This window comes from Palaemon carinicauda, chromosome 25, assembly GCF_036898095.1.
Source record: "Palaemon carinicauda isolate YSFRI2023 chromosome 25, ASM3689809v2, whole genome shotgun sequence".
Classification (NCBI taxonomy): domain Eukaryota; kingdom Metazoa; phylum Arthropoda; class Malacostraca; order Decapoda; family Palaemonidae; genus Palaemon; species Palaemon carinicauda.
In genome coordinates, this window is record NC_090749.1 from 364,207 (window position 1) to 377,161 (window position 12,955).

The window sequence follows — 12,955 nt, forward strand, 5'->3', positions numbered from 1 at the left end:
ATAGTTTATTATATGACATGTCTGTTTTGACGTTGTTTCTTATTTTAGAATGATTTATTGTTAATTTGTTCTCTTCATTTATTTATTTCCTTATTTCCTTTCCTCACTGAGCTATTTTTCCCTGTTGGAGCCCCTGGCCTTATAGCATCTTGCTTTTCCAACTAGGGTTGTAGCTTGGATAGTAATAATAACAATAATAATAATACTTCTGTTGGAGTACGAAGTTTGTGTTTATGTAGGAACAAACAAACAACCTTCATGCTTAACATGATGGAAACGTGAGCTCTAGAACGTGTAAGGTTTGAATACAGTCATAAGAAGACCTGGTGATACTCACACACTGACGCTGGCCAGAGTAAGGCCAGGACACGGCATGACTTGAGAAGCATCTTTTAGGTACTCAGACTTGTTAAGGTTCACGATGGCAAGATGTCTGGACTTGGGGGTCATCCTCCACGTGACATGTCGAGGTTCAGATAGGTCAGACAGTGCTGCTATGTAATCAGAGGTCATCGGCAGCTGCCTCCTTGGCCTGTGATGGCTGGATTCATCTGTGATCTCCATAAATATTTCAGCGTCTCTGTGGTGAATAAAAATACCAATAATTAAAAAGTAACAATAAAAAGGATATACTGGTTCAATTGGACTTCTGAATTTGGGCCAGGTGGCCCAACACAGGGCCCAGGGAGGCTATTCAGCACCTGCAGCATGAAGGGAACGTTGTGAGGATGGACAGCAAGAAAGAAGAAAAGAGGAGGGAACACAGAGGTAGAGTAGAAGGAAGAGAAGTGCCCTTTAAGTAATGAATACAGCAGACATATTGTTATATACAGGATACTGTAGTGGGCTGAAAAACATTGTTTATTAAAGAGAAAATACAATAGAAAATACAGCACCATAATATAGAAGTAATGAAAAGCAAAACATTGGCTTTATTAAATAGAAAATATAACAGAAAATATCACAAATTCTAAAAGTAATTTGTATTTTTCCTGACTACACAAACCTGAGTCCTTTGATAAGAGTCTGCTTTCAGCTCAGCTGGAACTTGGGCTGGTAAAATTCATAACGTGATACTTACTGGAGGATGGCCAGGAAGCCCCCACCCCTCCAAGTATTATTATTATTACTTGCTAAGCTACAACCCTAGTTGGAAAAGCAGGATGCTGTAAGCCCCAGGGCTCCAACAGGGAAAATAACCTGCTTTTCCAACTTAGATAGTAACAATAATGATAATAATAAGAATAATAATAATTCAATTAAGATATCAAGTAATTTTTATGATAAATATGATTTAATTGAAGTAGTTTCGGACCAAAGGAAATAAACTAAGAAGCTTTCTATTCTAGCAATTCCATCATTCAAAATGAGCGAAAATTCACAGAAAACAAGTCTGTACAGCAAGCTTCTTGAGAGACTCAAATACCCAGATGGAAAAAACAAGAGAGAGAAATAAGAAATAAAAATAAATATACCAAACAAATCAACTTCTGCTACAATGTAAATTCACGGACTGTATAGGATAAATAAAACATGGTCCATCTTTAAATATTATCAAGGCTTTTCTTCTTCAAGCTGTGAGCCTCAAAATCAAAAGTAATGCCACAGAGATCATTATATAACTTTAAAGGAAATCAAGAATTTTTGGTACCTATACACCAAAAAGTCTGAAGGCATCAAGGAGATATCCCTATTTCATTAGACCCTACCACGGAAGATGACAGGCGTACTGAAGGTTAGAGGTGATAAGTGTGTCACGACTGAGAGGGTGTGGACACGTCGTGAGAATGAATGGTGAGGAGGGAATAAGGCGGGCTTGAAAAGAACCTGTTAAGGGGAGAAGATCGAGAGGGAGGCAGGGAATTAGATGACGAGATAAGGTGAAGGAAGATGTGGAGAGAAGAGGTTTGGTGGAAGAAGATGCATTTGAAAGAAGGCACTGGAAAGGGCGCATCAGGCAACCGACCACTTATGATAAGAGGAAGACAGATAATCACATATTTTAATTAGTACCATTATTGACAAGGTTTGCTTGATTTACATAAAGTGAGTATAGGGCCTTGCCTGCAGTTGGGTGTTAAAGAAGACTAAGTGATCTCAACAGACGTCTGGACTCTTCCAAGCAAACAGACACTATTTCACAACAAGAAAATCATAACCTCAAGCAAGTTTGCCTTCAAAGATAAAGATTCAACGTAGCTTCTGACATGCAGACAAACGGTCAATGTTCCAATAATGGTGGAATAAAACGTTTGAAGCAACATCTGCTGACTTCTTAAGCATAATGAACCTGGATAGGGCCTTTCAATTGTCCTGGTTCAGCTTAAGTTCAGTTTTCTGCATAACTTCTAAAGAAGCTACTCATTGAACATTCAGATGTCATCCAGAAATATCTACTGCAAACGGGAGATGGGATACGGATCTAATGTATAACTCCTGTCAAATGGATCTAAATACAAAACATATCTGAATTATCCATCCTCTTTTAGAATCCAGAGGAGAAACTCCAAACATGGCCTTAATATCTTGAAGGAGTTAAAAGACTGCACCCAAACTTTGCTCAGCTGTTATCATTGATTTTAACAAAATCAGTGTGAATCATATTCTCCTTTCCATCGCTGTTTTAGTATCAAGAATATGACAAATTTGTAGATAATTTGTATTTTTCCTAACCATACAAACCTTAGCTATTTAAATAGGGTATTACTTTCGGCATAGCTGAAATGACGAGCCATTAGAATTAAACGGCCCCCTCGCTAGTTAGCGAGGGGGTAGGGGAGGGGTAGCTAGCTACCCCTCCCCCCTTACACACCGGTGAACTAGTTCACTTTGCTTAGAGGTAGGACTTATCCCGGGGGACAGGGCTGGCGGGCAAGTTTGATTAAATAGCTAAGGTTTGTATGGTTAGAAAAAATACAAATTACCTACGAATTTGTCATTTGTTCCGTAACTGAAATACAAACCACGCTATTTAAATAGGGTGACTTAACCCTTAGGAAGGGTGGTAAGTCCCAGCCGTACTGGCTTTGGCTTTTGCCCGGGAACTCAGTATCTGAGTGTGTAGAACTCAAGATAAGGCGTCCCTGCATCTCGCAAGTACCTTGCTCTGCAAGGATCGCAGCCTACGTAAGCTTGTGTGTGAAGGAATGAAGTGTGACTTGTCCTAGGAAGTTGACCTGGAGTCCTTCAGATGGAATTCTAGGTTAGGACGTTCCTAATACCACCTCGTAAGGGTATGGGGGACGCGACAGTATTATCTTATTACTAGGAACACAAGGAAGCATGGTTTACCTGCAGTGGTTTGAGGTCAGCTGTGCAGAGAACCCAGGATGCTGCTTTCCCCAAGAGAGGGGAAGATGGAGAAAAGAATAAGGGCCAGGCATACCTTTTCATTCATGCAGACTAAAACCAGGTAACAATGCCCTCAGCCTTCTGCTACTTGTCCATTAAGGAGCCTGAGGTTTAGACCAGCTGTTGTGCAGCCACCACAGAGTCGATAGAGAACGTATTGAGTCTTAGGTGGGTCACGTCTTGCAGGTAGTGGGCTGTGAAGGTCGTTTGACGCTTCCAAACCCCTGCTTGTAGAACCTGCATCACTGAGTAGTTTCTCTTGAATGCCATGGACGTAGCAATGCCTCTGACATCATGTGCTCTAGGGCGACGTGACGGACTAGGGTCTGGATTCAGGGAATGGTGGATGACCCTGCGAATCCATGCTGAGATAGTATTCTTAGTGACCCTCCTCTTCGTCCTTCAGGGGCGAACCTGAACTTTACCTCCTCCCATCCCCTTGAATGGGCGATGTCAAACGAGAGACCATGAAGTTTGCTGACTAACTTGGCCGAGGCCAAAGCTAGTAGGAACACCGTCTTCCAAGTCAGGTGGCGATCAGAAGCCTGCCGTAATGGTTCGAACGGAGGTCTCTTAAGAGACCTGAGAACTCAAACCACATTCCATGGAGGAGGTTTCACTTCCGACTGACGGCAGGTAAGTTCATAACTTCGTATGAGTAGAGAAAGTTCCAGCAAGGAGGAAATGTCCATTCCTTTTAGCCTGAAGGCAAAACTTAAGGCTGAGCGATAGCCTTTCACTGCCGAGACTGAAAGGCGCATTCCTTCCCGCAAATACACAAGAAACTCCGCTATTGCTGGAATAGTGGCATCGAGTGGAGAGATACCCCTTCCACGACACCAACCACAGAAGACTCTCCACTTCGCCTGGTAGACTCCTGCTGATGACTTTCGCAGGTGTCGAGACATCCTTTCCGCAACTTGTTGCGAAAAGCCTCTCTCTGTGAGGAGGTGCTGGATAGTCTCCAGGCGTGAAGCCGCAGTGATGCTACGGCTTTGTGGAAGAAGTTAGTGTGTGGTTGCTTGAGTAGCTCGTGTCGAGGAGGGAGTTCTCTCGGGAGTTCCGTCAGGAGCTGCAGAAGGTCCGGGAACCACTCTGCGTGATGCCATAGCGGAGCTATTAAGGTCATTGACAGGTTGACCGATATTCTGGTCTTGTTGAGCACCCTTCTCATCAGACAGAACAGGGGAAAGGCGTAAACGTCGATGTTGTCCCACCGTTATTGGAAGGCATCTTGCCAGAGTGCCTTGGGGTCCTGGACTGGGGAGCAGTACAGCGGAAGCTTGAAATTCAAGGCTGTCGCAAACAGATCCACCGTCGGGGAACCCCACAAAGTCAGAACTTTGTTGGCTACTAGAGGATCCAAAGACCACTTGGTACTCACTATCTGGGAAGCTCTGCTCAGACTGTTGGCGAGCACATTCCTTTTGCTCGGAATGAAGCGAGCCGATAGTGGAATCGAGTGGACTTCGGTCCATCTCATTATCTTTACTACAAGATGGGATCGCTGTTGTGAAAAGGTACCTCCCTGCTTGTTGATGTAAGCCACTACCGTGGTGTTGTCGCTCATCACCACCACCGAGTGACCCGCCAGGTACTATTGGAACTGTTGAAGTGCCAGATAGACGGCCTTCATCTCTAGCAGGTTTATGTGGAGGCACTTTTCTGATTCTGACCATAGGCCTGAGGCCCTGTGGTTCAGAACGTGGGCCCCCCACCCTTCTTTTGAGGCATCCGAGAACAGCATCAAATCCGGGGGGAGGACAAGAAGAGCCACTCCCATTCGGAGGTTTTCGTCTGTCACCCACCATTGAACATCCATCCGTTCCGCAGGACCCATAGGGACCAAAACGTCCGGGGAATCGTGACCTTGATTCCACCGGGACTTGAGTCACCATTGCAGGGATCTCATCCTGAGGCGCCCATTTGGAACTAGACGGGTCAGAGAGGAAAGGTGACTGAGGAGACGTAACCACGATTGGGCTGGGAGTTCTTCTTGTCTGAGGAAAGGATCTGCGACCCTCGTCAGCCTTGCTATCCTGTCGTCTGATGGAAAGCCTTTGTGGAGATTGGTGTCCAAGATCATGCCTAGATATACCAGTTGTTGAGATGGAAGCAGAGAAGACTTCTCGAGATTTACCATGACCCCTAGATCTTGGCAAAGTCCCAGAAGCTTGTCCCGGTGTCGAAGAAGGGTCGACTCCGAGTCTGCCAGGATCAGCCAGTCGTCCAGATAACGGAGGAGACGGATGCCGATCCCGTGTGCCCACAAAGAGATCAGGGTGAACACTCTGGTGAATACCTGAGGTGCTGTGGAGAGACCGAAACACAGACCCTTGAACTGGTAGATCTTGTTGTCTAGGCTGAATCTTAAGTACTTCCTTCAAGACGGATGGACTGGGATCTGGAAGTACGCGTCCTTCAGATATAGTGAACACATGAAGTCTTGTGGTCTCACTGCAAGTTTGACCATGTCTGCTGTCTCCATGCTGAACGGGGTTTGTTTGACAAACCTGTTCAGAGCTGAGAGGTCGATGACTGGTCTCCAGCCTCCAGACGCCTTCTTTACAAGAAAGAGTCGACTGAAGAAGCCTGGGGACCCGTTGACGACCTCTTGGAGAGCATCCTTCTTTAGCATGGTCTCGACTTCTGCCCGTAGGACTAGCCCCTTTGCCGATCCCATGGCATAGGAGCTCAACGACACTGGCTTCGCTGTCAGGGGAGGTAGAGATGATGTGAACAGGACACGATATCCTTGACTAATTACAGAAATCGTCCAGGAATCGGCCCCGAGTTGCTGTCACCTGATTACGCAACTTTGCAGGCATCCCCCCACTGGTGGACATGCCGGGGGATTGCCAATCCTAGCGTTTGCGGGCCTCGGCCACTCCCTCTACGATTCTTGCCTCCCCTGGAGGACTTTTTGCCTTTCTTGTCTTTCACAGGAAAGGGCTGCTGCTTGGACACCGTCGTCTTCGCTGCCACTGCCGGTTTCGTCGTCTTGGACGGGCGAGGTTGTTGAGGTGCTGGAGGTTTATAGGGCTTCGTTGTAAGAGCCCTTTGGAGGAGAGAATCCTGATTGGATTTCCTCCACCTCTCAGCTGCCTGTTCCACATCCTTGGGCTCAAACAGGCTCTTTCCCATAAGGGAAGAGTGTCTGAGCTTGCTGACTTCGACGGCCGAGACCTTCGAATGGAACCTCTCTGCCACCGCATCCCGTCGTTTCAAGATCGAATTGGCCCACAAGTTCGAGACTTGGTGGGCCAGAAACTCAATGGTGCGGGTGCCCCAGAGGAGGAAGGTCTCCAGGGCCTTCTTAGTGCTTTCCTTGGACAGATCCTCGGATCGCAGTAGGATACCCAGAGACCCCAACCAGACGTCCAGCCACGAAGTAGCCTGCATGACACACTTCACGACCTTCTCCTGGCTTAGGATCTCTGTCGCCGAGAGAGTCACTTGCCGGCTTGAGTGTCTCTCATGAGGGACTCCCTTGGTAAGCTCTTCCACAGAGTGGTGTAACGGAAGAGGTAAGCAAGACTCCTCCATGATCTCAAAATACCTCCTCTGGTGGACACGAGGAGGTGGGAAGACCTTGTTGCCAGCAGTGGAACGGCTGGAGGAGGCCAGCTCGGAGAGCTGGCCCTCAACCTTATCCCTGGCACTCTTCACCCCTTGGGACCAGGGCAAAGCCGCATTGGCCTTAGTGGGTTTCTGAGTGCCAAAGACTCGGTCCAGGACCGTGTCCTTGCCCTTACGAGGAGGAACCTCAGGGTCCTTGAACCCATTGAGATGCCTCATCAGAGTCAAGACCTGCCAGAAGGCATGCTCTGACTCTTGCTGCTCACCCCCTGGAGAACTGGCAGTTTAAGTCTCCCGTCCCCAAAGGCTCTACTTGGGGGGACACGTGGACGTTCTCCGCGGGTCTCGTTGGCTCTGATTGAATCCTGGAAGACGACTTCGGGATGGTCTTCGAGTCCTTCGGTTCCCTCCTAGGATAGATACAGGACTCAAGCAACGAAGTCTGAGGGCTCTTGTCCGCCCCAACACGGGACGATTCTCCTGCTCGAGGTGGGGTTGCTCCCATTGGTGCGGTGGGAGAGGGTCTCACCTCGGTAGACTCCCTTGAGGACAGGAAATCCTCGTCCACAGGTGATGGAAAAAACGTCTGAGGGGGGGAAGTAGCTTTCCTGACGGACTTCTTAGGAGCCAGCTTGACCCAGGGAGAAGTCACCACGGCCTCTACTCCACTCTTCCTCTTCAGTGGGGTCGGAGCTGCCCTTGGTTTGAGACCTAAATCAGAGAAGGCAGGCTTAACAACCTGGACGACAGCTCTGATAAGGGACTCAAACCATGGCTGCTTACTGACAGACGCAGTGTCAGAGACTCCCTCTGAAGGGAAGGGGATCAGGCGATCCTTTGGAGTAGAGACAACAACAGGGCCTGCCTGGAAAGAAAGGGAAGAAAATTGGTGCCTGAACCTATCTGAAGATCTCCCCTCCTCCAGCGAGCGTGCTGGTCTGCGCTTGCCGGGGGGGGGGGGGAGCCGTGAAGACGACCTGGCTGCTCTCGTTCTGAAGATTCGCTCGGAGGCTCGTGTTGCAAAATCCATTGGGAATCGTGCTTGGGATCGCACGATGGAATAATCCCAGGTTCGCGCGCGGGGCGAACATTTGCGCACGTGTGTGTGCACGCGGGCGTGCGGAGATGAAGGTGCAGGCGCGCGGGCGAGTGCTGGCAAGCAGGAGAATGATGGTGCGCAGGCGAGTGATGGCGCACAGGAGAGTGATAGCGCGCAGGAGAGTGATAGCGCGCAGGTGAGCGACTGCGCACAGGTGACGTTGCGTGTGGGCGCGTAGGCGATCTACGACGAGCAGGCTCGTGGGCGCGTGTTCGTGCTGGGGAGTATGGCGCGCAGGAGATTGATGGCGCGCAAGTGCGCGGTCTGGAGAAGACAGAGGGAGCGCAGAAGGACCAGCAAGCGTTGAAGCGCATGAAGGAGTCTGCTCGTGGGCGCGCAGGATCCCGGAAGCCTCTGGAGGGGTGCACGGTAGGGGCTGAAACCTGTGCTCGCTTAGGTAACTGCGCGTGATGGTGCGCAGGCGAGGGCTGAAGGGTAGGCGAGTTCCGAGGGCGCGCAGGAGATCGCTGGCGAGGAGGCGAAGGACGACTCCTCTTTGCTATGCTCAAATCCGGAGATCGTGGGCGTGCAGGCGAGCGATGGCGCGCGCTGGCGAGCAGGTGAAGAGCGCTGGCGAGCTTGAGATTGTGGCCGCGCAGATGAGCGCTGGCGAGCAGGAGATCGATGGCGAGCAGGAGAGCGCTGGCGTGTCGACTCTGCAGCAGAAGATCGCTGGCGCGTTGTCCCTGTAGGATGTCTCTGGGTCGTCGGTTCAGGAACAGTAGGAACAGGCGAGCGCTTGCGCACGAGCGCGCAGGGGATACCTGGCACTTAAGGGACTTGCTCACATTGTGAGAAATCCTCTTTTGCCCCGAAGGGACCGGTGTCCGTTGGATAACGGGGTGCGTGGGCGCCCACAGCGCGTCAGCTGCCAGGAACGGAGAAGGAAGGTCATCAGGTCTGGCAGGCGAAGGAGATCACGAACGATATGCAGAGAGGTCCAGTGATGCAGCTGCAACGTTCGAAGCACGGTGAGGAGGATACTCTGCGGGGGACTGCGAGGGCGAGGAGCCGAAGAGGCGCCTCCTAACTCCCTTGTGGGGAGAAGGAAGGCTTCTACGACGAAGAGGAAGACGAGCCTTGGGTCGAATATGTCCTCTGGGAGCACCAGGAACGCCATCGGCAGTCCTCCGAAGAGGAGTCTCTGTTAGTGAACTCCCCGAGGGGGAGAATCACCTGCAGGAGAGACCGTTGGACTTGGCTCCTCCCTCGAAGGATGTTCGGGGGGGGAACCAAGCCTTCAGCAACATCAGCACCCAAGGCAGAGGTTGGACCCAACTCGCCGGAAGCCTCTGCCACAACAACGTCGACGATAAACAGAGGGTCAACCTCCGCTATCACCGGCGACTGTTTGACAGCTGCTCCCAACTGGCTAAGGTCAAACAGGGCTTCCCTGGAGGGCGAACCCTTAAGCCCAAAGGAAGCCCAAAGCTGCAACAAATCATCATTAGCAACATTCAAAGATAAATCCTCCCCCGGAGGAGGAGGTGGAGCTGCCTCGCTATGGGAGGCAACTCCCTCTCCCGAACCCCGAGGTCGGTCAACAAAAGTACGGCCTAAGCTACCACTCGACGGCCTCTCAGGAGAGACTGATCGAGTGGGAGCTTCGGAGGAGGTTCGGGCAACGAAAGAAGAGTCCTTGGAGATTTCCTTCTTCAAGGAAACCCTTGAAGGAGAAAGATCCCTCTTGGACTTCTTCTTTCGGCACCGGGAAAACCTCTCCCACTGGGAGGTAGACCACTCCCTGCACTCACTACACACTTTATCCTTATCACATCGTTGGCCCCTGCAGAACGGACACAAGGTGTGAGGGGCCGTCTCGACCGCCGACATATATGTCCCACAAGGGCGGTCTGGTAATCCGGGGCACTTCTGCATAATAAGGAGAGAGGCCAACTTCCAAACACACAACTGAAAGAAAAAGCAAAAAAGATTAAGGCTGTCAATATGCGAGGGTGGGAGCAGACACGACTGTTCATCACCCGAGCCAAAAGCAAAGTGAACTAGTTCACCGGTGTGTGAGGGGGGAGGGGTAGCTAGCTACCCCTCCCCTACCCTACCCCCTCGCTAACTAGCGAGGGGGTAGTAAACCCTCGTTAAATTCTAATGGCTCGTCATTTCAGCTATGCCGAAAGCAATGCCCTATTTAAATAGCGTGGTTTGTATTTCAGTTACAGAACAAATCACCTTTTAATTGCTTTCAAAATCCTAATCAATTGTTGCTAATTAGGAAAACATTTGGTTGAATTCTTGTGCCATAAAGTACCTCTACACTAATGACCCAAAACAATAAAGGATTAAAGACGTAACTCCTTTGGCAGAGGAAATAATCCCAAATAGTACTCCAAAAATGGGGAAGTCTTGACACGGGACAAAAAGGGACAAGGAACGGTTGGTCAGGAGAGGTTTAGCCATGGAGGTTGCCTCTTTTTGAGCTGTAAGAAGGTCCAAGGGGATACAAGAAAACCTAACAATAATATGAGTTTGGGAAAATCGAAGAGAGTGGAGGGAACTCGTTTCACATGTAATCCACATTCAAAATAGTAATCTTGACTGGGCTAGTGTTACAGAATATAAATAATTGATAGACCTTGTAATATTTCCCTTCAAATTGCAACAAACAGGAAGACTGATAATTAATGTAGTGATGCATGTATCAGTAAGCGCAGCCTAAAGATAATAAAAGCTTTTATAAATCAGTGGACTTTAACTTTATCATTAGGAGCCATGAAAGGAAAACTAATATGTTTTACAGAGCTTCAACAACATACCTGTTTGAAAGGAATACACTATACAAATAGAAACAGGACTGCTATCTCAAATTGCAGCCTGTACTGGCTAATAAAATGAGCAAGAATAAGAAAAACATTAATAATACTTACAATCAAATCATCACACCAGCTGTTATCCTGGGAAAGGTACCCACGGCAAGTGTCGAAGTGGAAACTAAACTTTGACATGCATTGCTGACACTCCTTCAGGCCTTGACCAACATAGCTGTTGTTCGATTCAGCCTTTTTTCTTTCTTCGGTGTTGTATAGAGGGAGCCTACGGGAAGGATAGTTTTGACCCAACAGAAATAGGATTCAAGAATTCCATGAGGTACAAATAGATGAAAAATCTGTAAATATTGTATATGAAAAATATTTACATTCCAAACATATAAACATATTTCAATCAGGTAATACTGCAGTGCTTTTTCAAGAATGCATTCCTCGATGTATGACAGAAGTACTGAGCTATCCTATCTGCTATCTTTCACTAGAGGGAGCCACTAACTCTCTGCATTGCATATCGCATTGTTGCCTTATTGTACCAGAGGTCTTAAGAGAAGGGTCCTTCCCATTAAATATGAGGCTTGTCTTATAAAGATTAATTTCTAAATGTTGTGCACTTCCCTGCAGCATACATGACTCCTACTTAACTTATAATAAGTAAATACTTATAAAAACACAATTCTTACTTTACCCATACAGTACCAAGCAAATACTTATGTAAATACGATTCTTACTTTACTTTTACTAAAAATAAATACTATTTTCTATTATGTATAAAAAGGATTTCACGACATCATTGGCACTGATGTGAAGTCCCCAGTTCTTGAGATGTTTCCAAACAGGATAAAAATCCTACTAACGAGGTGCTATCATCTCAAGAGTCTTCCGACAGTACCCCTTAAGGTGTGAAAAGTATCCGATCGACCAATGCACAGACTTGTTTTACTCCTCTGGCATTTCCTTGCGAACCTCACTGAAATCCCGAGGGGAAATTTTCTCTTCCATTTTGAAGACAGGTTGGGATAAAATAAAGAGGCCATGAGGTTGGGAGGCAGGATGTCACCAGGATATCCCTTAAACAACTTATACAATCCAATTGAAAGTTTCAAATGGTCTTGAAGATCTAATGACCTACTGGGTATCATCCTTCAATTTTAGTAATTATCAAATACTGTAGAGTAAAATCAACTATGATTGGTCTATCTTAGGCAATTGTTTGTTATGCGACTTGTTTACACCAAAGCGATACTCTTACCAAGATTAAGAAAATGCATTTCTAAAAACAACTTCAGCAGATATCAACAGAATCATACAGCTGAAGGAGATAGTAAATAATTGTGTACAAAGATGTTGACACGACTTGTGAGAGTACAACCCTTTGACAATGATGATACGGAGTCTAAGCATTGCACAGGAACTTTGTCTGGTTTACTGAGTTTGGAACCTTGAAGTGAATTCCAAAGTTATGTTATGATTTTTTATGAGACAAAATGATTCCTTTAAAGTTTATGAAGTATCGAGAATGACTTTTTCCATGTCATGAAAACGGAAATATCTGTGTCCCAAGAAGTCACCTACTTGAAATAGTGAATGTACTCCTCGATATCTATAACAATAGTTTACTATTGTCTTACTGATGCTTCTATTACAAATAGCATATAGAGACCATTGAATTGCCTTTTGAGACTTAAATCTTAAAAGTGAGTATTAAGTAAAAATAAATCTATCAAAACCAACCTAAAAAAAGGCATAGCTCGTATTATAACAGGTGAATTACAGTACTGTATGTAAACAAACGTGCAATTCTTGCTGTTGCCCCCAAAATATTTTTTAACATTCCCTACTGTTATTTGGACGAGGGATCATCAGCTAAATGAGTAATTCTGATAGCTATGTCTACAGTTCTTTTACTGGAAAGAAAATAAGTTGTTTTTATATATATATATATATATATATATATATATATATATATATATATATATATATATATATATATATATATATATATATATATCTTTGATTAGAGCTTTTACCACAAGGAAGAAATGTCGGTTTCACAGTTATTTACACTATTTCAAGTGCCCTCCTTGAAGAAGTGGCACTTGTTATTATCCAGGGCATTACGATGTTTCACCTGACATGTGAAGTC

The 12,955-nt window shown here is 46.8% G+C and overlaps 1 long non-coding RNA gene across 1 annotated transcript in view; it reads right to left on the reverse strand.

The window, feature by feature from the left end:
• Nucleotides 1–362: 362 nt before the first annotated feature.
• LOC137619197 (uncharacterized) overlaps nucleotides 363–12,955 on the reverse strand; it is a 36,103-nt gene continuing 23,510 nt past the window's right edge. Inside the window, exon 4 of the long non-coding RNA XR_011039847.1 lies at nucleotides 363–580. This is a non-coding gene — a long non-coding RNA (uncharacterized lncRNA). The remainder of the gene's footprint in view (nucleotides 581–12,955) is intronic.